Source organism: Saccopteryx leptura, chromosome 11 (genome assembly GCF_036850995.1).
Source record: "Saccopteryx leptura isolate mSacLep1 chromosome 11, mSacLep1_pri_phased_curated, whole genome shotgun sequence".
NCBI lineage: Eukaryota > Metazoa > Chordata > Mammalia > Chiroptera > Emballonuridae > Saccopteryx > Saccopteryx leptura.
The window spans coordinates 56864318-56888985 of record NC_089513.1 but is presented as its reverse complement, the minus strand read 5'-3'; the positions used below and the strand labels follow the sequence as shown (position 1 = coordinate 56888985).

At 40.0% G+C, this 24668-nt stretch overlaps 1 protein-coding gene and 1 non-coding gene across 4 annotated transcripts in view; one reads left to right on the top strand and one right to left on the bottom strand.

Moving 5' to 3' along the window:
* ANKRD12 (ankyrin repeat domain 12) overlaps window positions 1–21175 on the bottom strand; it is a 146741-nt gene extending 125566 nt beyond the window's left edge. For 2 of the 3 annotated variants that reach the window (XM_066352938.1, XM_066352941.1), the window contains exon 1: window positions 19527–21175. The gene's annotated coding sequence lies outside the window, so the exon portion shown is untranslated. The remainder of the gene's footprint in view (window positions 1–19526) is intronic. The other variant, XM_066352939.1, reaches the window with a different exon arrangement.
* A 3086-nt stretch (window positions 21176–24261) lies between these two features.
* TRNAI-GAU (transfer RNA isoleucine (anticodon GAU)) lies at window positions 24262–24337 on the top strand. Its single transcript has one exon. It is a non-coding gene; the product is annotated as a tRNA-Ile (tRNA).
* Window positions 24338–24668: the final 331 nt, after the last annotated feature.

Sequence of the window (24668 nt, the reverse complement as noted above, 5' to 3'; positions counted from 1 at the left end):
TTAAGCTATCATTTAGAATGAAAGGTTAGATAAAGAGCTTTCCAGACAAGAAAAAGCCAAAGGAGTTCATTACCACCAAACTTGTATTATAAGAAATGTTAAAGGAACTCTTTTCAGAAGAATAAAAAAATGAATAAAATTAAATGGATTAAATGTTCTAATCAAAAAACATAGTGACTGAATGGCTAACAAAACAAGACCCTTACATATACTGTCTATAAGAGACTTCAGATCAAAGACACACAACAAACTGAAAGTAAAAGTATGGAACAAAAGATTTCATGAAAATGAGAATTTAAAAAAGCTGCAGTATCAATACTTATACTAGATAAAACAGACTTCAAAAACAAAGGCTATAACAAGAGACAAAGAAGGATCCACTAAATTGAAAAGACATATAGATCCATATGTTCACTGCAACATTAGTTACAATAGTCAAGGTATGGAAGCAACCTAGAGTCCAGCATTGGATGGATAAAGACACGATGCATATATACAATAGAATATGACTCAGCCATAAATAAGAATGAAATCTTGCCATCTGCAACAAATGGATGGAACTAGACAGTATTGTGCTAAGTGAAATAAGTCAGAGAAAGACAAATTTCAGATGATTTCACTTACATGTGGACTGTAATAAACACAATAAATAAACAATCAGCACAGAAACAAATCCATAGATACAGAGAACATTTTGCTGGTTGGCAGATGGAAGAAGGGTTGGAGAGGTTGGGTGAAAAAAAAGTGAGGGGTTTAGAAGTACAAATTGGTAGTTACAGAATAGTCACAGGGATGTTAAAGTACAGCATAGGGAACACAGTCAATAATATTGTAATAACTATATATGGTGTCAGATGGGTACTAGATTTATCAAGGTGATAACTTAGTAAGTTATAAAATTAATATATTGTAAATTAACTAATTTAAAAATAAAAAACAAAGCAAAAAAAATAAAATCGAAATAAATCTGAGGACAGTATGTGACATATGAGAGCAAGAATGAATAAATAACCTAAAAGTATATTTCATATAAAGAGTAAGAAAAAGAATAGATAGGTGCTTGAGAAACATCCCTACCCAATCCAGAGCTAAAGTTCTATAGAACATCAACCTGCCTGCTGGGAGACCGGGGTGGAGAGGGCGGGGTGGAGGAGGACTAGAAATAAAGTATTTCCCCATGTATAAGATGCACCTTAATTTTGGGGCCTGAAATTTGGGGAAAAAAAAGTATTACATAAAGTTATTGAACTCAGGTTTTATTCATCATAAAATTCATACAACTCCTCATCACTGTCAAAACTCCCATCCATTAGCTTGTCCTTATCTGTGTCTGATGACGAATCACTGTCTTCATACATTGCCTTGTCCTCAGTTCCATCTATGGGAAATAAAGAAAAAAATCTAAAACCACTGTATAAGACCCCAAATGTTTCGAAAAAGGCTGCGTCTTATACATGGGAAAATACATGAGGTGAGAAAGTGATTAAAGTACTCGTCTTCTTTGGAGGACATATACACACAAATACACACACACACACACACACACACACACACACACACACACACACACAAGAAACTAGCCTGACCTGTGGTGAAGTGGCACAATGGATAAAGCATTGACCTGGAATGCTGAGGTCACCAGTTCAAAACCCCCAGTATGCCCAGTCAAGGCATATACAAGAAGCAACTATGAGTTGATGCTTCCTGCTCCTCCTCACCCCACCTCTCTCTCTTTTACTCTTCTCTCTCTAAAATCAATAAATAAGATCTTTTAAAAAAAGATTAAGGCCCTGGCTCGTTGGCTCAGTGGTAGAGCATCTGCCCAGCGTGTGGGAGATCGGGGTTCGATTCCCGGCCAGGGCACACAGGAGAAGCGCCCATCTGTTTCTCCCTCCTTCCCCTCTCCTTCCTCTCTGTCTCTTCCTCTTCCGCAGCCAAGGATCCATTGGAACAAAGCTGGCCTGGGTGCTGAGGATGGCTCCATGGCCTCTGCCTCAGGTGCTAGAATGGCTCCAGTTGCAATGGAGCAACACCCCAGATGGGCAGAGCATTGCCCCCTAGTGGGCATGCTGGGTGGATTCTGGCTGGGTGCATGCGGGAGTCTGTCTGCCTGCCTTTCACTTCAGAAAAATACAAAATAACAACAACAATAACAAAAAGATTTAAAAACTGGAAAATAAATAAATGTATAGTAGTAAGTAGAATGTAAATAGTTTCCAAAACTATCACTATAAATGAAAATGCATTAAAGTCAAGGCTGGATAAAAATAAGATTCATCAATATACTTTACTTTGTAAAAAAACTATAAAAGGATACTAAAAGGTTGAAAACAAAAGGCTAGAAAGAAGTTATATCAGGAAATATAAACCCAGGTTGGTAGGTGAACTTTTTTAAAGGCCCTATTCATGAATAATTCAGATTTCTTTCTGGTCTGGACTCAAGTCCCTGCCATTCCTGTGCCTGCAGTGGATTCCAGTACTGTATTAAAGCTCACACACTAAGGGAGTATCTGTCTATTGTCTTTTTAGGACAGGGTTTTAATTTCTGTTTTCTATTATGACTTTGAGTTCTTTCCATTTCAGGAACCTGCAGATTCATCTTTCTTGCTTTGATGCTCAGCTGTGAGTTTTTCAAAGGTTTTATTTTTATCTAGCATTTCCATATATTTGAAATTGAAAAAAGGAGCTCACCCAGTCTGTCATTTTGTCCAGAAGTCCCTGGAACATACACTTTAGATTAAATATAAAGTCCAAGTTCCTTAATTTCTTTATCTGTTATAAAATGTTACTGCTCAGCTGTTAAGGCTATGAGAATTAAAATGATCCTTTAGCAGTCCTTGGTACATATAAAATATTCAAATGTTGCCCTATAAACTTAAATTTACATTCTACTTAGAGAATGTAAAAGAACCAAAAAGGATAGCATGGTAATTCCTAACATTTTTCCTATTCCAGCTACTGTGGGGTAAAAATGCTTCCTTCAAAATTACTGAGAATAGCCTGACCTGTGGTGGCGCAGTGGATAAAGCGTCGACCTGGAAATACTGAGATCGCCGGTTCGAAACCCTGGGCTTGCCTGGTCAAGGCACATATGGGAGTTGATGCTTCCAGCTCCTCCCCCCCTTCTCTCTCTCTGTCTCTCCTCTCCTCTCTAAAATGAATAAATTAAAAAAAGTTTAAAAAAAAATTACTGAGAATAAAGGCAACTAGCAAAAAATCAAATCACAGCAACAGAATTCAATGATCCTTAAGAGTCATTCAGTTAGGAAAGTGATCATTACCTTCTCTGATATTTAGCTGGAGATCTGAAGTCCACTATTCCACTGAGACCTACCACTGAATTTTTGGTTCACCTGAATCACATCTCAATATTTCTGTCTTCTTAAAAGTTAGGCTAGATGACACTGAAGACTATCCTTCCAAAATTCTGACTCCAGAATAAGAGGTTTAGAAAAATTTATTTTTCTATGAAAGCAAAAATGATAGCTTAAATTATTAAACAATTATGATACCATTATTACTGTTTCCACCAGGCATAAAAAAGAATAAACCATTAGAATAAAGAATAAACCCAAAAAACAAATACTAAGTATTTCCTAGTTAAACAAAGATGAAACAGCTAATTCTTTCACATTTTAAAAGTGATTAAAAAAAAAAAAAAATGAAAAAGGCCTAAAAAAAATGACTGTGCTTCTGGGATATTACCTGTATTCTATAGGCCTACTCTCTCTACCCCTTTAACTACTTAAACCATTCAAATGAGAATTGAGACCATGAAAAGAGGTCATACTTTCATTATCAAACCTTCCATACAAGCAATGGTTGATTTTCACCACATTTTCTGGTAGCTATCCATAACATTTTCCCATAAGAATACAATGATTATAATTCCAGACCAAGAAATCAGTATCATAAAAATCACAAATCTGCCTGACCAACTGGTGGCACAATGAAAAGAGCATCGGACTGGGACACAGAGGACCCAGGTTTGAAACCCTGAGGTCCATGGCTTGAGTGCAGGCTCACCAGTTTGAGCGCGGGATTGCTGGATGAGCATAGGATCATAGACACAACCCCATGGTTGATGGCTTGAACCCAAAGGTCACTGGTTTGAAGCTGAAGATTGCTGGCTTGAGCAAGGGGTCACTTGCTTTGCTGTTGCTCCCCCCTCCCCCCGTCAAGGCACATATGCGAAAGCAATCAAAGAACTAAGGTTCCACAATCAAGAATTGATGTTTCTCATCTCTCTTCTTTCCTGTCTGTCCCTCTGTCCCCCTCTGTTTCTGTCTCTGGCACAAAAAGATAAAAATAAAAAATCACAAATTTAACCAACAGCATGCCAAATGTTAAGACAAACATCCACATCCTTGGCCCTGACTGGTTGGCTCAGTGGTAGAGCACCTGTCAGGCATGTGGAAATCTGGGGTTCAATTCCCAGCCAGGGCACAGGAGAAGTGCCCATCTGCTTTTCTCCCTTCCTCCTCTCCTTTCTCTCTATCTCTCTCTTCCCGTCCCTCAGCCAAGGTACCACTGGAGCAAAGTTGGCCTGGGCGCTGAGGATGGCTTCATTGCCTCTGCTTCGGGTGTTAGAATGGCTCTGGCCCCAATGGAGCAATGCCCTGGATGGGCAGAGCATCGCCCCCTGGTGGGCATGCTGGGTGGATCCTGGTCGGGCACATGCAGGAGTCTGTCTGCCTCCCTGCTACTAACTTCGAGAAATAAATAATAATAATAATCCACATCCTTTAAAATAAACTGTCTTCAACAATGTCCTTATATTAAGGACATTTGATGGAGAGGCCGCCCTGCAAATTGCTTTCGGAAAAACAAAAGTTCTGAAGACATATTTATATATATTTATAGTTTATTTTATACAATTATACGTTACTTTTATAATTAACATATATAATCTTCAAATAAAAACAATAAAATATGTTGACTTATACTTGATTTGTCCTGGAGGACTACAATTCTTTGTGCAGAACACAAAGGGAAAGATTAAAATAAGATGGCAGGTGAGAGACTGCTTCAGACAAAACTATAGCAGAAGAGGTAAAATTGTGTTTTTTTAAACCCAGCCACCATAATAGAAAAGGATACAGATATTCAGGACAGAAGCTCAATCCAGATAGGCAGCACTTTCGGTTGGTGCTGCTAAAAATTAAATCTTTTAAGAATCTGAGCACAGCAGATAATTCAAAAGACTACAAAGTAAATACACTGTAACTGGTCGACATGGTTTAGGTGATATGAGCATATCATCTTCAAATTCTACAAAGGTACCCCTATGATATAAAATGGAATAATATTTAGATAGCCTAATTACTTGAAATATAAACAACCAATAATATCTAATAATCCTGGCCAACTCTAAAGCAAAATATATTAGAAGGAATTCAGCAAAGTAAAAAATTTAGAAAAATGCCTGGGTTCTTATAACTCTTTCTAGTAAATTCTTTAGGTTTGTTTTCTCATTTTAAAACAAGGCCCATACCAGCTCTAAAATACTACAATTCCTTACTTCCTCCTCTCTTTCCCCAATACATACATAGTATGAAATAAGCATTGGTCTAGAATCCTGGTAGGCAAACCACGCGGCTCGCGAGCCCCATATGGCTCTTTGGCCCCTTGAGTGTGGCTCTTCCACAAAATACCATGTGTGGGCGCTACCTTGATAAAGAATGTACCTACCTGTATAGTTTAAGTTTAAAAAATTTGGCTCTCAAAAGAAATTTTAATCGTACTGTTGATATTTGGCTCTGTTGACTAATGAGTTTGCTGACCACTTGTCTAGAAGAACTGATTGTCCTCATAACTTCAAAAAAAATAAAGTGTGCAATATTAAATTATTTAATTATGGGCATTTCCTTTTGTTATGATAACCCAGTTTGCTCATGGAATTATCCAATCATTTAACATTTACTAAGCATCTATATGACAAGCAGTAGAACTAAAGAGGAATAAGACATAGTCCTAGAATAAATGGAATTTATATTTTTTAAGGGGGCAAAGGGCAAGTTTATTACCATATAGAATAATAAATGCTACAGAAATACAACAGTACTAGCACAAAGGAATCATCCAACTTGGATGTTGTATATAATATAGGTGGGGCTGCAGAGAAAAAAGCAGGAGCACAGGTGTGAACACACATACCCCACAAGAAAAAAGGCCATATTGAAGGGATAAAAAAACAGAAATAGAGCAGTACAAAATGAAGCTAAAAAAAGGTAGCAAGGGGTCACACATTGTGAAGCACCTTGTCATTGCGGTGTTTGAGTTCTATGACAAAAAGCAATTTAAGGCTTCTAAAAAGTAGTAATATGGTCTGACCAGGTAGTGGCACAGTGAATAGAGCATCAGACTGGGATTCGGAGGACCCAGGTTCAAACCCTGAGGTCGCCGGCTTGAGCGTGGGTTCATCTGGTTTGAGCAAGGCTCACCAGCTTGAACCCAAGGTTACCGGCTTCAGCAAGAGGTCACTCGGTCTGCTGTAGCCCCCAGTCAAGGCATGAATGAGAAAGCAATCAATGAACAACTAAGGTGCTGCAATGGAGAATTGATGCTTCTCATCTCTCTCCTTCCCTGTCTGTCCCTATCTGTCCCTCTATCTCTCTGTCTCTGTCACAAAAAAATAAAAAAGTATAACATGCCCTGGCAGGATAGCTCAGTTGGTTAGAGCCTCATCCCGAAACATTGTTCCTGTCTCTCACGCTCCCTTCCCTTCCTCTCTCTAAACTCAATAAAATAAACATTAAAGAAAAAGTACTAGTACTCGAACAGAAAGATACCCTTGCTGAAACCCTTGAAAGGCAGACTAAAGAGGAATTAGATGAGAAACAAAAGATCAGATTATGAGGTAGGGAGGAACAGTATATGAGCAAGGAGGCTAGAATGACACCCAAGTTTCTGGCTCCAGCAACAAGAAGTAAAAATGCTTTGAAAATAATTTAAAAACAATTAGCATTTATTTGTTGTATTTATCTTCGATTAGTAATTTACCTTCTAATAGTAATAACTAAATACCTCAATTTTCTTTTTCCTTTTTTTAGTGAGAGGAAGAGAAACAGAAACAGACTCTCACATGTGTCCCGACCGGGATCCACCTAGCAAATTCACTAGGGGCGATGCTCTGCCCATCTGGGGCCCTTGCTTTGTTGCAACTGGAGCCATTTTTCAGCACCTGAGGTGGAGACCATAGAGCCGTCCTCAGTGCCTGGGACCAACTCACTCTAACAGACCCTTGGCTGCAGGAGGGGAGGAGCGGGGAGGGGTGGAAAAGCAGATGGGTGCTTCTCCTATGTGCCCTGATGGGAAATCAAACCTGGGAATTCCACATGCCGGCTGATACTCTACCACTGAACCAACTGAGCAGGGCCAAATACCTCAATTAAAAAAAAAAAAATCAGTCTGACCAGGCGATGGCGCAGTGGATAGAGCGTTGGACTGGGATGCAGAGGGCCCAGGTTCAAGACCCCGAGGTCACCAGCTTGAGTGCAGGCTCATATAGTTTGAGCAAAGCTCACCAGCTTGGACCCAAGGTTGCTGGCTTGAGCAAGGGTTTACTCAGTCTGCTGTAGCCCCACGGTCAAGGCACATATGAGAAAGCAATCAATGACCAAACAAAGTGCCCCAACGAAAAACTGATAATTAATGCTTCTCATCTCTCTGCGTTCCTGTCTGTCTATCCCCCTCTCTTGACTCTCACTATGTCTCTGTAAAAAAAAAAAAAAAAAAAAAAAATCCTCATTACTTTATTAGATAATATTAACAAAAGTGATTAGTGGCAAAAAGATTTTTTTTGACACTGTCAAACATTGGACCATAAAGGACCACATTCTAACAATACATTTAGTTTTAAAGAAATACAGGGAGTAGTGTTTATAGTGATCTATTTGCCCTGGGTATTTAATATCTATATCTTTATTTATTCCCAGAATTGTTAAGATGGGTATATAAAACACATGTACTCAGCTTCAATTGGGGCAGTTGGCACAAATGTCTTCTATGGTTCTAAGATTCTAAAAACGAGTTGCTGAGTTCGTTACTAACCTTTTCTAGCTCTACAGGGTTCTACACTGTGTAACTTCCACAGACCAGTAGAGGGCTACAACAGCTCAGAGAAAATGGTTAGGCAGCTTCACTTGCATCTCTGGCGTTAGGAGCAAAGAAATGACCAATAATGAACACAGAAGTCTAGGAACCACTACATGTGCACTTCGCTGTCAACAGATTGTAAAAGGGGTCAGGAGTAATCTCCTAAATCCTGAAAATAGAAACACCTGTAATTAAGTATTTTGCCACCAGCTCCTTTCTCTTCTTTCAAAATGGTAAAGTGTTTGGAGGCCAAATAAAATCTCACTAACATAGGGTAATTGGGAGGAAAAAAGGTCAAATTGAGTTAGCAATTCAGTTTTCCACTTCTTTTCAGACCCACTGCTGCTACCAGACTAATCTTCCTAAAATAAATATTTCGTTAGGTTACTCTCACATCTATTTATCAGTTCTGTTCTGCACTATGTGTATTGACATCTAGCTTTCCTTTTTCAGATTTTAAATTAAGGTAGATTTCTATCTCATGTACACAATCTTATTTTCAACTCCCCTAGTCAGACCGATCTTACTGTTATGTACAATGTAACCAGAGTTAATATAAAAAGGTCATTAAGGTGAACTTTGAAGAAAGAAACTAATTTTTACAGGTTTAGAGAAAGGAAAAAGCCATTGTTGAAAAAAAAAAAAAGTGCAAGCAGAGAGGGGGGTGCTGAGAGACAGGAATTCTCCCGGGGGAATTAGGAAAAGGAGCAAGGAGAGGTATATTGGGGGCTTCAACTGAATCTGTAGTTTAATTCTTAACTGGTGATAGTTACTTAGGTGCTCACTTTGCTATTTTCTGTACCTTTCAAATTATCTGAACTTGTTGTAGTAATATAATGTTATAGTAATTAAATATATAGAAATATAAAAAAACAAAAATATAGAAGATATATAAAAGTAATTAAGATATAATATTAAAATTAAATAAAGTTATGCCATCTGAATAGGAATTAATATAGTGTGTGCAGATGTGATAAACAGACTCTGACTTTCGAGCAGGGCCCAGTTAGTGTGTGTGTGAAGTTATACATAGATAAGAAGTGGCTTGATGTCATAATTTTGTAAATTAACGTAAATAAGATCATCTGAAAAAGTGGTTTGATGTAACATTTCAATAGATTAACATAAAAGGGGTTCCCTGCGAGGAATTCCCAAAAAGGTAATCTGAAGTGATAATCCTGTAGATTGACACCTGTTAGAAGGCGTTGGCCAGAAAAGGTACTGAAGCTGAAGGGCCCCCTGCTGAGGTAGTCGCCCAGACTCCAACATGAACGTGAACTGTCTCCACGCTGCTCTGAGCTCTGACCAAAGACAGCCAAGAGGAGCACGCCCACGGGGCCCCCTTAAGCTGTACCCAGGCACACCAAAAGGATTTGTAATGAATTGTCTGTGTGATTATTGCAACTAACTCTGTGTGTCGGACTTGTGCTTTTCCTCCAGTGGCAGTTAGTGTCAGCACAGACTAGTAGCATTCTCATAGCCACCTTGAGTAGTCTCGAAGAGGCTGCCAGCCTGTTGGTAAGCAGGAGTGTCCCACTGCACGGGGAAGTCGAATCAGGGACACCTGATCGATGTAGAGCTTGGGCTCTACTGGGACAGAACTATTTCAAAATAAAACGTTTTTGATATTGTAATTTTGCCACCTCTCCTGCCCTCAAAAGGTAAGCAGCTGATCTTTGCAACATATCATACCTCAGGTTTCATTCTAAGTACTATTCCCAATTTAATCCCAAATAATGCCCAAATAACTCCCTTTTACTGCTTTCACTAAAAAATAAGTGGCACATATTTTAGCCTTAAATGAAAGGAAATGACCTCTAAACTGCCTATATAATTGGGTGTAATTTTAATAGTGGTACATGAAAATGTAAGCGATTTGGGATAAAAGTCACAACATAAAAATACCAGAATAGTTTAGCATAATCACTGCTTTTGCAATGTAAGTCCATGATCCTGAAAATCTTCATGCCTAAACTCTTTATGCAGTTACAGGTGACTGAAATCAGTCCCCTATGACAGAGCAATGCTAACGTTAAGTATTAAGTTATTTCTAATCTGCATACCATACTATAGCCCAACAATAGTTTGGTTATAACACTGCTTCAATTATAGCCAAAATTGTAGCTTTCATGTGACTTCACACCAGGGTTGAATTGTTTGGACCTCATTTACATCCCTTTTTCTGTATTCCACTCACTCTCCCATATAAATCTATTTACTGTAGTACACATAAGAATTCTGGATAACTGCATATTTCAGGGCATTTAAAAGCAAACACACTCTAAGCTGGCTGAAGATAGTAGTAGTATGTATTACTGGCAGCTCTTTTGGCCAGAGTAATTTAGAATTACAAACTGTTCCCCAGCCAAAGCATGCTAAGGAGAATAAAGAGAAATATGGTAATGAGGGACCAGCACAAAGTAAATTCATTGTATTCTAATAGCTGTTATGAAAGTAATAAGAGCCTGACCAGGTGGTGGCGTAATGGAGAGCGTCGAACTGGGATACGGAGGACCCAGGTTCAAAACCCCAAGGTCTCAGGCTTGAGTGTGGGGTCACTGACTTGAGTGTGGGATCATAGACATGACCCCATGGTCGCTAGCTTGAGCCCAAAGGTCACAGGCTTGAAGCCCAGGGTAGCTGGCTTGTACAAGGGGTGACTTGCTATGCTGTAGCATCCTGGTCAAGGCACTTATGAGAAAGCAATCAGTGAACTAAGATGCCACAAAAAAGAATTGATGCTTCTCATCTCTCTCCCTTCCTGTCTGTTTGTCCCTATCTGTCCCTGTCCCCCCCCCCCCCTCTCTCTCACACACACACACACACACACACACGCCTAAAAACGTAAGTTTAGGACTAGTTAAGAATGGAAATCAGAAACTGAATTAAAAAGAAATTGAACTTAAATTTCCAAGTCAGTGACTCTTACTTAGTCTTTTTTGGACAAACTTGTTTCAGAGCCCGAAAGACATAGGTTCTTTCTCCTGAACACTAATATTAAAGAAACTGCAATATAACTTCACAATGATTACAGAATCGCTCCCTAATTAAAGATCATTATTATAAGTCTGCAAAATTTTAAGTTCCGTACAGAGATTGTCTTCTTCATATATGTGCTTAGCATGAAGACCTAAAACCTTAAAACCTAAGAACCTTTTTTTTTTTTTTTTTTTTTTTGAAGCTGGAAATGGGGAGAGACAGGCTCCCGCATGTGCCCGACTGGGATCTACCCGGCACGCCCACCAGGGGGCGACGCTCTGCCCCTCAGGGGCATCGCTCTGTTGCGACCAGAGCCACTCTAGCGCCTGGGGCAGAGGCCAAGGAGCCATCCCCAGCGCCCGGGCCATCTTTGCTCCAATGGAGCCCTGGCTGCGGGAGGGGAAGAGAGAAACAGAGAGGAAGGAGGGGGGGAGGGGTGGAGAAGCAGATGGGCGCTTCTCCTGTGTACCCTGGCCGGGAATCGAACCCGGGACTTCTGCACGCCAGGCCGACGCTCTACCACTGAGCCAATCGGCCAGGGCCCTAAGAACCTTTCAATGATCTCCTTACCTCCTAAATGAATTCCATACAACTTCTAGAATTATTTTCTTTTTAAAAAGGGTATTATATTACTCATTTTGGAAATTCATTTTTAAGCCCCTTAACCTAGTAATCATGGCCTTTCTTCTCTACTACCCATCTTTTGTCTCATTCCCAGTCCATCACCTCATGCCGGTCAGACCATTCTCATGTCACTGACCTTAGTCATTCAATAAGTATGTGCTGACCTTCACAGTGTGATGGAATTGGGGATACAACAGTGAATAAGATAGACACACTCCATCGGATGGCCCTGCAGGGCTTATCATGTTCCTTTCTAAACTGACTAGAAATTTGAATAATTAAAGAATAATACTACCGTCCTATTTCACACATACTTGTTCACTGAATGGGAAACCCTAAAAAAGACAGTCTATAATATTGTCTTTGTTTATATTTCCCCCCAATGCCTGTCTTAAAAATGCTAAATGAAGTGTTCATAGAAGCATTTATTTAAAATATGCTAACTAGGCCTGACCTGTGGTGGCGCAGTGGATAAAGCGTCAACCTGGAATGCTGAGGTCGCCAGTTCAAAACCCTGGGATTACCTGGTCAAGGCACATATGGGAGTTGATGCTTCCTGCTTCTCCCCTCTTCTCTCTCTCTCTCTCCTCTCTAAAATGAATAAATAAAGTCTTTAAAGAAATAAAGTATGCTAACTAATCATAAAATGTTTAAGACCTTTTTTATTATATCCATAATACTTGTTACTGGGGTAAAACTTGAAAAATCCAAAGTAAAACAATAAAAAGTTCCAGTTACTTTCAAATGCAATATCCAGAGATAATCTATTACACTGTCAGGTTGGATCATTAAATCACTGATTTAAGCTGAATCTCATCTCTAAAATGGAAATAAAATAAACTTCACAAGGTCAACCTGTGCAGTTACTTCCACAGTATCCCTCTTTTGTCCCACACAAAGAATATCCACAGTGGGAGGTTGGAGGATTTTAATATCAAACATATATTAATTGTGTAACTTAAAAGCCTAAATAAAAATGTTTTTAAAATGTTCAAATTCTTGATTGTCACTTCTAGAAATTCTGAATGAGGAACAAAGACAGAAAAATGACCAAAGGATAAAAAGTGTCAATTTGCAGAAGAGAGAATGTCAATGATTATTTCCCCATGGATTAGCTAATGATCCAAATTTGTATCAAAATTAAAGATAAAAGCCTTAAAATGCAAAATGAAAGTAATATAATTTAAATTTAATAGCGAAAACTTAAATTATTAAGGAACAACGATAGCTATGGATTTTGCAAAGCAAGAAAGCACTAACTCTGCAAGAGAAAGGAGAAGCTACGAAGGGGTAAAAAGAACAAAGGAAAGGAAGAATGAGTAAGCCAGCTTGCTGTCAAACATTCCTGTTTACTTTCAATAACATGTGGGTAAATAGAAACTTGATAAAGAAGTATTCTTTTTTCTACTCAACTGCAGCTTCAAGAGAACACTCATCATCATTTTGGGGATGTTTTTACAAGTCCTGGAAGAGAGGGATAATCAGAAGGTTGAATAACCACTATTGGATAAGCACCTCAACTATAAATCTATGAATAAATTGGGTTAATCATTTTTTTTTTTCAGAGAGAAGAGGGGAGATAGTGAGACAGACTTCAACATGCACCCCAACTGTCATCCACCCGGCAACCTCTATCTGGGGCCAATGCTCGAATCAATTGAGCTACCTATCCTCAGCACCTGGGGCCATGCTCTAACCCAAGGGTCCCCAAACTTTTTACACAGGGGGCCAGTTCACTGTCCCTCAGACCATTGGAGGGCCGGACTATAAAAAAAAATATGAACAAGTCCCTATGTACACTGCACATATCTTATTTTAAAGTAAAAAAACAAAACGGGAACAAATACAATATTTAAAATAAAGAACAAGTAAATTTAAATCAACAAACTGACCAGTATTTCAATGGGAACTATGCTCCTCTCACTGACCACCAATGAAAGAGGTGCCCCTTCCGGAGGTGCAGTGGGGGCCAGATAAATGGCCTCAGGGGGCCGCATGCAGCCCGCGGGCCGTAGTTTGGGGACCCCTGCTCTAACCAGTTGAAGGGGGAATAGGGAGTGGAAGAGAAGTAAATGGTCACTTCTCCTGTGTGCCTTGACTGGGAATTGAATTCAGGACATCCATACACTGGGCCAACACTCTATCCACTGAGCTACCCAGCCAGGGCCAAATTGGGTTGATCTTAAGAAAAAAATTCTCTCAAAATAATACTTACATTTATCTAAGTTAGCTCTTTATAATCTTATTTATAGTTAGAGATATACCAGTGACAACTTTTTAAAGTATATCCACGAGATATATATCTGCTCTCATATTAAAATAACATATAAAAATGTCTAACAGTATCTACAGTACAGAAACTCAATTAAAGTCCTTTTTCTTGATCACCAAGTAATAGTCAAAATTAAATTCTGGTAATAGAGACTTAACTCAGAGGCTGAAAGACTTTAATACAGAACTCCAAAAATATAAGACTTTAGTCCTAGTTGTAATATTTTTGTGCAAATAATGGTAAGACACATTCTGTAAAATTTTACTTTTCTCATCTGCCTTTAACATCACTAACCATCATCACTAGTTAGAAATGTGGTGTGGTTTACACATTAAAATGTTTTTAATGTGTAAACATTAAAGTTTAAGCAGAATAGAATAAAATGCTGGATACAATGTGGCTTCAGTGGCAGAGAGAAAAAAAGTGCAAGTGTTTCTTTCCTCTTTAGGTTTGCTAATGATTCTTTCATGAGTGAATTTCAAAGGAGTCTAGAGAATTTTAATCTGTATCCTTTTTTTTTTACCTGTATCTTATTCACAGTTTAATATCAGGTTAGCCAGCGATTTGTTGATCTCAGAGTAGCTGAGAAGTTCAAAAGAAATCTGATGTAAAAAGTACTTCATGAAAGCCTGACCAGGTGGTGTCACAGTGAATAGAGCAACCGACTGGGACATGGAGGACCCAGGTTCCAACCCCGAGGTCACCAGCTTCAGTGCGGGTTCATCTGGTTTGAGTAAGACTCATCAGCTTGAGCCCAAGGTCGCTGGCTTGAGCATGGGGTCACTCGCTCTGCTGTAGCACCCCCCCCACCCCCCCACCCCCGTCAAGGCACATATGAGAAAGCAATCAATGAACAACTAAGGTGCCGCAATGAAGAATTGATGCTTCTCATCTCTCTGCCTTCCAGGCTGTCTGTCCCTCTCTAAATTTTATGCTGAGTCAATATAGCTATTTCTAGGAAAAGAGCCACACATGTATGGTTTTTGTTTTCTATTAGAAGTTAGAATGCTGACACAACCTCTTTGTAAGAAGAACCAAAAACCTGAGAAGTTATAGAGCTCTCTTTCAAGCAACAAGGTAGTTTAAAAATATGGTATTAACCACTAATATTTGTAATATTGTCCCAATTATGGTCCAAATACAAAATGATAATCAGAAAAGTAACTACATATTTGACACAATTTTAGTGTTATAAACAAATGTTAAAGAGATTGGCCCAAGACAATACAATTTCTAAATGCCAAAGAAATGATTTCTACCCTGTAACTTGTGGCTTCATTACCTATTATCTGAATTTGGAAGCACCTGAGTTTAAACTTAACTTCTAAAAATGTTGGAAGGTCTCACTAATCAGAAAACTCTTTTCTCACTAATCAGATGCTCTTTTCTAACCTGGACAAACTCAAATGTTATTACTGCTGGATATATTCCTTTATGAAAGTCCTAAATGAGTTTGGTGAGTTTTTTCTTTAGTCACACTGACTAAAGTATGTTTTTTAAGAACAATGATATAAATATCAAGGTGAAGTTTATTAGAGTTGCCCCTTGTAATATTAACTGTAGTCCTGTAGCTGTTTCACAAATAATTTGCTTCTGACCACTCACATTAGGAAAAAACAACTGTATCAGGCTTGCTGGCCTGTCTTCCACGACTATAATTAGGAATTTATTTATTTATTACTATTTTAAAAGATTTTATTTATTGATTTTAAGGGATGAGGAATGAAAGTATCAACTCATAGTTGCTTCACTTCAGTTGTTCATTGGTTGCTTGTCGTATGTGCCTTAACCAGGCAAGCCCAGGGCTTTGAACCAGCAACCTCCGCATTCCAGGTCCACAATCTAGCCACTGAGCCACCACAGGCCAGTCATCTATCTATTAAGGTATTTATTATTTTTCTCTTTTTGACTTTTTTGATTAACAAAATACAAAGTATAATAGCTGATCCTCAAACATTTTCCAAAGTCCAAAACTTAAGAAACACTGCCTTAAACTTTTCAAAATCTGTGAAAACTCTTACTTAGAGTCAGAACACAGAGAAGTGATTAAAAACAGGGATAACAGTATGTGTCACTTTTTTAGGTATGTGAATAGGTAAGTCACATAAATGTTCAAAGCCTCATTTTCCTCAGCCATATATTAGAATAATAGTATCTGTTTTACAAGGTTGTTATAAAAATTACATAAAATGTTTTTCATTTAAAACTTTAAACATAGCTATGTTCCAGATATTCTAAATGCTCAAATGTTTATCATAAACTTTAGCTTCAAGTTTACAATAATCTGTGCAATACTAAAATACTGACATACTGGTTTTCAGTATTATCAATTTAAAGCACAAGAACAAAAGGTCTTTAATGATTTTTTTACAGCATAAACCAATAAAAAATTGTCTTTACATTTCTATATATTTTAGATCTACAAGATAATTTTCACATGAACTATTCAAAGCTAAGTTTATAAAGGAAAATTATTGTTATTGCATATCTGGAAACTAGTAACAGATAAATTAACATTGTAACTAAGATACTTTCACTATTACTTTTTAAAAACCACTGTTAAGCAAATTATGTATGCATGAATGTATAGGAGAATGTTTTCAAATGCTATATAAAGAAACTTCAGTCTCTCCAGAGGAAGTCAGGCTCTTAACAACTGCAATTTTTAAAATGTTCATAAGAAGCTTTTCTAAGATTAGAACTAAGTGGGGATCAGAAAATGTATCTACAGGGAGTTATAATCTGTAAACAGCAGGTACTGAAACAAAGCTAAGGCCAAGCAATAACCAAGGGATCTTGACACCTTGTTATACATTAAGAACACCACTTTTAACATGTATAAAAGTTTACAGTATACAACAAGCTGTCCATATGTAATCACATTTGTTCCAACAACCTTGTGAATTATGTAGGAAAATTATTTTTTTGTAAATTAAGAAGGCAAGGTTCTGAAATTTAATGTGATTTGTTAAAACCACAGGAAGTGACAAATAAAGAATTTAATCCAGGCCTTCTCACCTATTTTTCAATGTTCTTTTCACTACTCCATAAAGCTATTTCTTAGAGGCAAATTAGCATCTTCACAGATAATCTCTAGCCCCAAACCAAAGACTATTTTAACTAGTTGTGCTGACTGTTAAGTCATTTCACCTTACTAGGCCTTTATTTTCTCATTTGTAAAGTGAAGGAAATAGGTCAGAAAATTTTAGGTCTCTTCCAGTTCTAAGGATACATCTGCAAGACTTAAACAATAAGGCATTTTACAAATACAAGTTGATGTTAGTTTTAGCAACAAGTTCAAAGTCAAAAAGTAGTGTCAATATCTCTTAACTACAATTACTGGATAAATTCTTCATGTGATAGATGTTGCCTCAGGATCATCAAGTTTATATACAGAAAGCAGTCTAAACCTCTTATGGATTATGACAGAAATAATCTCACTAGCCATTCTCTTTTTAGACTAAAATGGCACTCTTAAAACACAATAATGGTTTGAAGAAAATTTAACTGCCAGTCAATATCAAGAAACAATATCTTTTACTATTATTCTTCTTATCCTTTAGAATAAAAGCCTCTTTTCCAATGAATATTTTCCAAATACCCCAATACAAACCACAATTTCTCCATCTATCTCAGAAGAACCAGTCACCTTTTCAACCAATTCTGTAGAAAAAAAAAGTAACATAAAAGGATCTTGATAAAAATGTCTATCTTTTTAATACATTCTACTGGTTGGGAAGTGATCTCAAAAAAATAAAATAAAATCAAGCTTTCTTCCCCTTTTCCTGATATATTAAAGAACTAAAAGCAGAGACCCACAACATATATTCACCTAAGCTTTTATCTTAATACTTTTGTTCTCGCTACTCTTCCTCAAACATTTTTCTTAATGGAATACACATGCAGACATTACCACTTTCCCAGCTCTACTTGTTCATAAAAACACCCTAACAAGTATGAAAACTACACTGATTAAGATCAGTAAGAGCATCCTGCATTTTTTTAAAAACCTTTCCTTCCATGAATACCACTTAACCTAGGTTTTACTTCATTTTATCAGCTTGCCTATCCCTAAAATAGAACATAAACACTGAATAGTTGAACTTAAGTCAAACCATACGCAGATCTTTAAAAATTTAGTCAGAAATTTAGTTGATTGTGTCAACTATAAAAGATGTTTAAGTAGTACAGTAAAACCTTTCTCCTCTTGCTTATCATCTTCCGGGGAAACATTTCAAATCTATCAATGTTTTTGCATTTCACCCAAATGAAAGCCTTTCTCCAACAACATAGCGACTTCACCTTATGCAGTCGACACTATCTCATTCTGTGTTTAAGCCACTTGGCACCAATACAACAAACGTTCTGCTAGTTCTGAGCTAATAATCTCCAGGAAAGCTTTTGTATAATGACTTAAGAAACTGAAACAGATCAGTGTCCAAGATTTTTAACAGCCTACTTGAGCATATGTTTTTAATAAAGTCAATTTTCTTAAAAATAGCTACTTTATTCGTCTTCCTTTTTAATTTACATAAACCGTTTTTAAAATAAAAAAGGAATACACGATGGAGAACACAGATTCATTACAACCTCAGGATTAGAAATTGTAATTCCAAAGCGTTACAGATCACTGGGTCTGCACCATTTCGCCCGCGTTCGCATTTAGCCGCGAGTGTCCAGTGGAAAAGTCAACCTGGATGATTACACTGCTTCAGATGTTTCCTACAGTTTCAACTGGTGCAACAGTGTTAACTTCCCATCCTAAGCTGTTTCTTACTGTTATTATTAAAACAGCTGTCAGCTGGGCTTCGGTAACCTCTTTGTACAACCGTTTATTCAACGCTTTGAGATCTTCCAGGATACGTCACACCGTACTGCACCTCAAAATAAGATGTAAGAACCCGCCGTGCTCCAAAGGTCTAAGAACATCATTCAAACAGGCACTCCCCAAACGACTGCCCAATGCGGCTAGGGCAGCGCACACTGGCATTAAACACAGGACTGCACCGCGGCCGCTCTCCTTTCCCCCGAGACTATTAAAGTGGCAATTTTCCTTCTCTTTTTCATCCACCTCTTCCCTCGACCCCCGGTACCTCGCGTGCCCCCTCCCCGAGGAGGGCGGCGGCGGCCTCCGGAGGGCGGGCGGGCGCGCGAGCGGCGGACGGGGCGCGCCCCCACCCCCGCCCCGCCCCGCCCCGCCGGGTCCGGCGGCGGCAAGCCGGCGGCGCCCTCTGGGGCCGCGCACACTCGCACGCACACGCTCCTCCCGGCCCCGCCATGTTCCGAGCGGCAGCGGCGGCAGCCCAACCCCGGGAACCGGGAACGGCTGGCGGGGATCGCCCCGCTAAGGCCCCGGCCCCGCGTGGCGCCCCTGGCCCCGCTGGCAGCTGCCAGCTGCGCCGCAGCTCCTCCGCACTCCTGAAGGGGCGGCAGCGGGCGGGACGACCCGCGCCGGGGCCACTAACGGCCTGTCACCGTCATCCCGGCGGCTCCACCGGCTGAGCCAGGCCGGGCGGCGCCGAGAGGCAGGAGGTGGGTAGGGCGCGTCCCCTACCTTGCTCTGAGAAGAGGGGACGGGAGCAGCGCAGAACTGAGGGGTCCCGGGCGCCGGGGACGCGACTTGAAACCGCGCCCCTCCTTCCTCCTCGCCTGTCGCCACGCCCCCCTCACCCTCACGGACCCGAGGCACGGTCGCCGCAGGAAGCTTCAACCCGAGATCGAGTGCCCAGGGGTTGCCGCCGCTGTCGTTGTTCTCGTCGCCGCTGCAGCCGCCACTACCGCCGCGGAGGCCGGGCTTAAAAACATCTCCGGTCTCGGTCTGTCTCTCACCACAACCTCCTCGCTCTCAGGGCAGCCCCTCCCGACGATTGGCTGTGGCGCGGGCACGTGACCCCGCGGGCACGGGACGAGCGGCGCGACCACCCCGCCCCTTCCGCCGGCCCCTCCCCGCTGCCCTGCCTCTCTTTCAGCTCCGCCAGCCGCGGGGCGGGGAAGTCGGACCGTACCAAGTGGGGGTGGTGCAAACCGGAACTCCGCCCTGCATGTTCATCCCTCTCCTCCGACTGGTCGTCACTGTTTCCCCTCCGCAGTCACTGGCCCTAGAAGGGAGGGGAAATCACGGATTACGGAAGTAGCGCAGACTCCGCTGACGCTAGTGGGCTAGCGGCGTCTGCAGTAGCTTTCTGTGGCGACCAAGGCAATGAATGGGATCGCAAAAGTCTGGAAATGGCGGCGGCTGCGATGAAAAATAAACTCTACATAGAATATCCACGTTAGTTTTGCATGGGCAAGCAGAAGAATTTGTAAGCTCGATCTGGGAAAATGATGCTGCGGTCTCGGCTTGAGGGAAAGGCGAGGTGTCGACTGCTATAGTCGTGTCTGCAGACGGCTGGATCCGGTGAATCCGGAGAGACCCCGCGCGGCGCACCGACCTTGCCCGCGCTGCAGTGCGCCTGCGTGGCAGCACCAGCGCGGAAAGCCCGCGGGACCCTGACGCATGCCGCCGGCTGCGGGCCCACCTTAACCTGCGCCAGGTGGGTCCGCAATGCTGTCCCAAAAGGACATGATTGTGCACCTGCCGCGTGGATGGGTACAGACTCCATAATACGATCTCTCTCACTCATACCTTCCGGTAACCTTTTTAAAGAAATTTAAGAGCTTTTCAGTATGTCTGAGTTGGTATTTCAGAGGGAACTTAACTCGATACTGGAGAAGAGTGTGTGAGGAAAATTAACCGTCTCCCAGCAGCGCGTACTGACTTCCTTCTGGACGCTTTTAATTTACATTGAGGTTAAATTGCGACAATTGTCCCATGCTTTTATTTCACCAAGGGGGTTACATAATCGGAGAGAAACCATTTTATTCTCAGTTCCTTGTGGACCCTTTTTATGTACATCAAGGTTAATCCTCGAAAGTTTGTGCATGCTTTATTTAACTACTAAAATGATAATTGGAGTGAAACCACCTCCCTCATCATTAACAGTGGCCTCTAAGCTACAGCACTCACTTGGGACTTAATAGTTATAAATTTGTCACCAATCACAGATGTGACATTTTAGACTTGACAAAGTTATATCCCAACAAGTTATTACATAAAGCATAAACCTAAGGTGACCAACTGTTTTACAATGAAAAGGACAAAAGTAAATTGAAGAAAACAATATCGTAAATAAAAGAAACAGTTTATTCATTACAAGAATAATACACTGTGGCCCTGGCCGGTTGGCTCAGCGGTAGAGCGTCGGCCTGGCGTGTGGGGGACCCGGGTTCGATTCTCGGCCAGGGCACATAGGAGAAGCACCCATTTGCTTCACCCTCCCCCCTCCTTCCTCTCTGTCTCTTTCTTCCCCTCCCGTAGCCAAGGCTCCATTGGAGCAAAGATGGCCCGGATGCTGGGGATGGCTCCTTGGCCGCTGCCCCAGGCGCTAGAGTGGCTCTGGTCGAGGCAGAGCGACGCCCCGGAGGGGCAGAGCATCGCCCCCTGGTGGGCGTGCCGGGTGGATCCCGGTGGGGCGCATGCGGGAGTCTGTCTCTCCCCGTTTCCAGCTTCAGAAAAATACAAAAAAAAAAAAAAAAAAAAAGAATAATACACTGTAATATAAATGCATAATAAAAACATTTGTAATATCTTATATTGTAATTATGCTTACATGCCTATTTTTAATAATTTTAAGGAAAAAGTACTCATTTTATTATTAGTTTTTGTTTTGTATTTTTCTGAAGTTGGAAACGGGGAGGCAGTCAGACAGACTCCTGCGTGCACCCGACCGGGATCCACCCGGCATGCCCACCAGGGGGTGGTGCTCTACCCATCTGGGGCGTCGCTCTGTTGGGACCAGAGTCATTCTAGCACCTGAGGCAGAGGCCACAGAGCCATCCTCAGCGCCTGGGCCAACTTTGCTCCAATGGAGCCTCAGCTGGGGGAAGGGAGGAAAGAGACAGAGAGGAAGGAGGGGGGGGTGGAGAAGCAGATGGGCGCTTCTCCTGTGTGCCCTGGCTGGGAATCGAACCCGGGACTCCTGCACGCCAGGCCAACGCTCTACCACTGAGCTAACCAGCCAGGGCTGAAAAAGTACTCATTTAGGTAATTTCCATTGAATGAATATTTTTGTCAATGCATCATCTTATCACAATATGTTGGGAATATCTGAACAAAAATATCCTTCATATTGAATTTTACGGCAAGTGCTGCAGCTAGAGTATCAACATTCAATCTCAATTTCTCACTTGTCCAAAAATCATTAGCAATTTTAAAAAGTCTTTTAACTGCTGCATTAGTTCCAGGGCAGCACAATGTAAATTGAACAAGAATAAATAAATTTTCACATGGAATATGTTCATTTTTGAAATGGCTGAATATTTCCACCCATCTTTTATCAATTCCGACGTGTTAATTTTCCCATTGTATTAATCTTTCAGAATTTAAATATACATTCAGTCTTCTAATTTCTTCAAAGAGATAATTGTCATCTATTTTGATGTCTGGCACTTCTTTAGATAAAAACTCAAGACAAGATTCAATAGCTGATATTCTTGCAATGAAGTAAAAAAAAAATACCATTGAAAACTTATTTCCCGTGATGTTTGTTTCAGACCATTCTTCGATATATTGAAAACATGTCTGGTAAACATTCTGCACTTCTTTGATAAACTTTTCTGTTATGCCTGAATTTGATTCCTCTAAGTCTGACAATTTTCTTTTTATAATTAAAGGAAGAAATTTTTCTTCAAAACGAGATTTATATTGAAGGATAAAGTCATTCAAAATAAGATTAACTTCTGTAGCTGAAATGTGTTCACCTTCAATCTTTTGAATCGTTTTGTGAAAAATAGATGCTTGATTATGTACAAAATACATTAATATATCAGATATTAGTGAAAAATGATTCCAGGATTTTAGGACATTTGTCTAAACTTAGAAAATTTGAACGGAGAGGCTCAAATAATTGTAGCACACGCTCTATAACAGGTGTTAGACTAAGCCATCTAACTTTTGAATATTCTAAAAGTTTTTTATATTCAACATTTGCTTCACAAAATTATTTTAAAGTATCAACATGGACTGTAAAACGACTAAAAATGCAAATAAATTGTAGTTATTATTTCTACATCAATTGGCATGGCACATGACGCTATGTTGATTGCATTTGACAAAAAAGTGCATTACAACCTATTTCTAGTATTTTCTTTTGGAGTAACTTGTAATTTTATATACACATTATTCACCCCTTTACGTCTTTGCCCACCAAAATTTGTATTTGTATTATCAGCCATTAGTGCAACAACTTCGAATTTCAAGTTGTTTTCATTTATTACTCTGTATAGATGGTTTGACAAAATTTCAGAAGTTTTGTCCTCAATGGATTCTAAATTTAAAATTTTTACTTGAATGCCCTTGGTAACATTAAAATACAATTTAATTTCATTATGATGATTCATCAGATAAAATCGTTACAAATGCTGCAGTTTCCAAGTCCTCCGCAAGTATTTTGTCACAGTAATTTTTAAATACTGATTTCAAAATAGCCTTGCATTTTGTCCTGGCACATGAAAATTTTGCATTGTGAAACTTTTTCAATAATTTAGTTGTATAATCCAGACTGCGAAAACTTTGTGAATTATGGTATGAAACGCAAATGTTCCCTCCATTTCAGCCAACTGTTTTTCATCTTCAGAATAATTTGAAGTTTTAAAAAAACTTGTTACTTTACAACTGGAAGCTGATGCATCTAATGATTGCTTAGGTTTATTGGTGGTCAAGTGTTTAGTTATCGCTGCTCTGCCCCCAACTGCAGTACAAAATTCTCTGCTGCAAATATTGCAGAAAACAATGGCATCTTTCTTTGATATGAGGAATGGAAATTCCTTTTTCAGTTTATCGTTGAAATGGCACTTTCTCTTTTTCGATTTTTCCATCCCTTAAATGAAATTTAAAATTAGAAATAAAATATAGAGCTATTTGTGTAGCTCTATATTTTATTTCTAATTTTAAATTTCACATTAGGAACTGAAAATGTTACATCATGGTAGGCGAATTTGTGTAGCTCTATATTTTATTTCTAATTTTAAATTTCACATTAGGAACTGAAAATGTTACATCATGGTAGGCGAGTTTTCTGGAAGCTAAATTAACAAAACTAAATATCAAATAAAATCACTAATTTGGAGTGATACTCAGGTGTATTTATCATTTTCTAATTAAAAAACATTTTATGCAGCTATTTAATCAAAATGCATTATTAATAGATATGGTTTGAGGTTAGATTTCCACCTTAAAACTCAAATTTCGGGCCCTGGCCGGTTGGCTCAGTGGTAGAGCGTCGGCCTGATGTGCGGGAGTCCCGGGTTCGATTCCCGGCGAGGGCACACAGGAGAAGCGCCCATCTGCTTCTCCACCCCTCCCCCCATCCTTCCTCTCTGTCTCTCTCTTCCCCTCCCGCAGCCAAGGCTCCATTGGAGCAGCATTTGCCCGGGCACTGAGGATGGCTCTGTGGCCTCTGCCTCAGGTGCTAGAATGGCTCTGATTGCGGCAGAGCAACGCCCCAAGATGGGCAGAGCATCGCCCCTGGTGGGCGTGCCGGGTGGATCCTGGTCGGGAGCATGCGGAAGTCTGTCTGACTGCCTCCTCATTTCCAACTTCAGATAAATACAAAAAAAAAGCCAAAAAACCAAAAACTCAAATTTCGGGAAAATACTT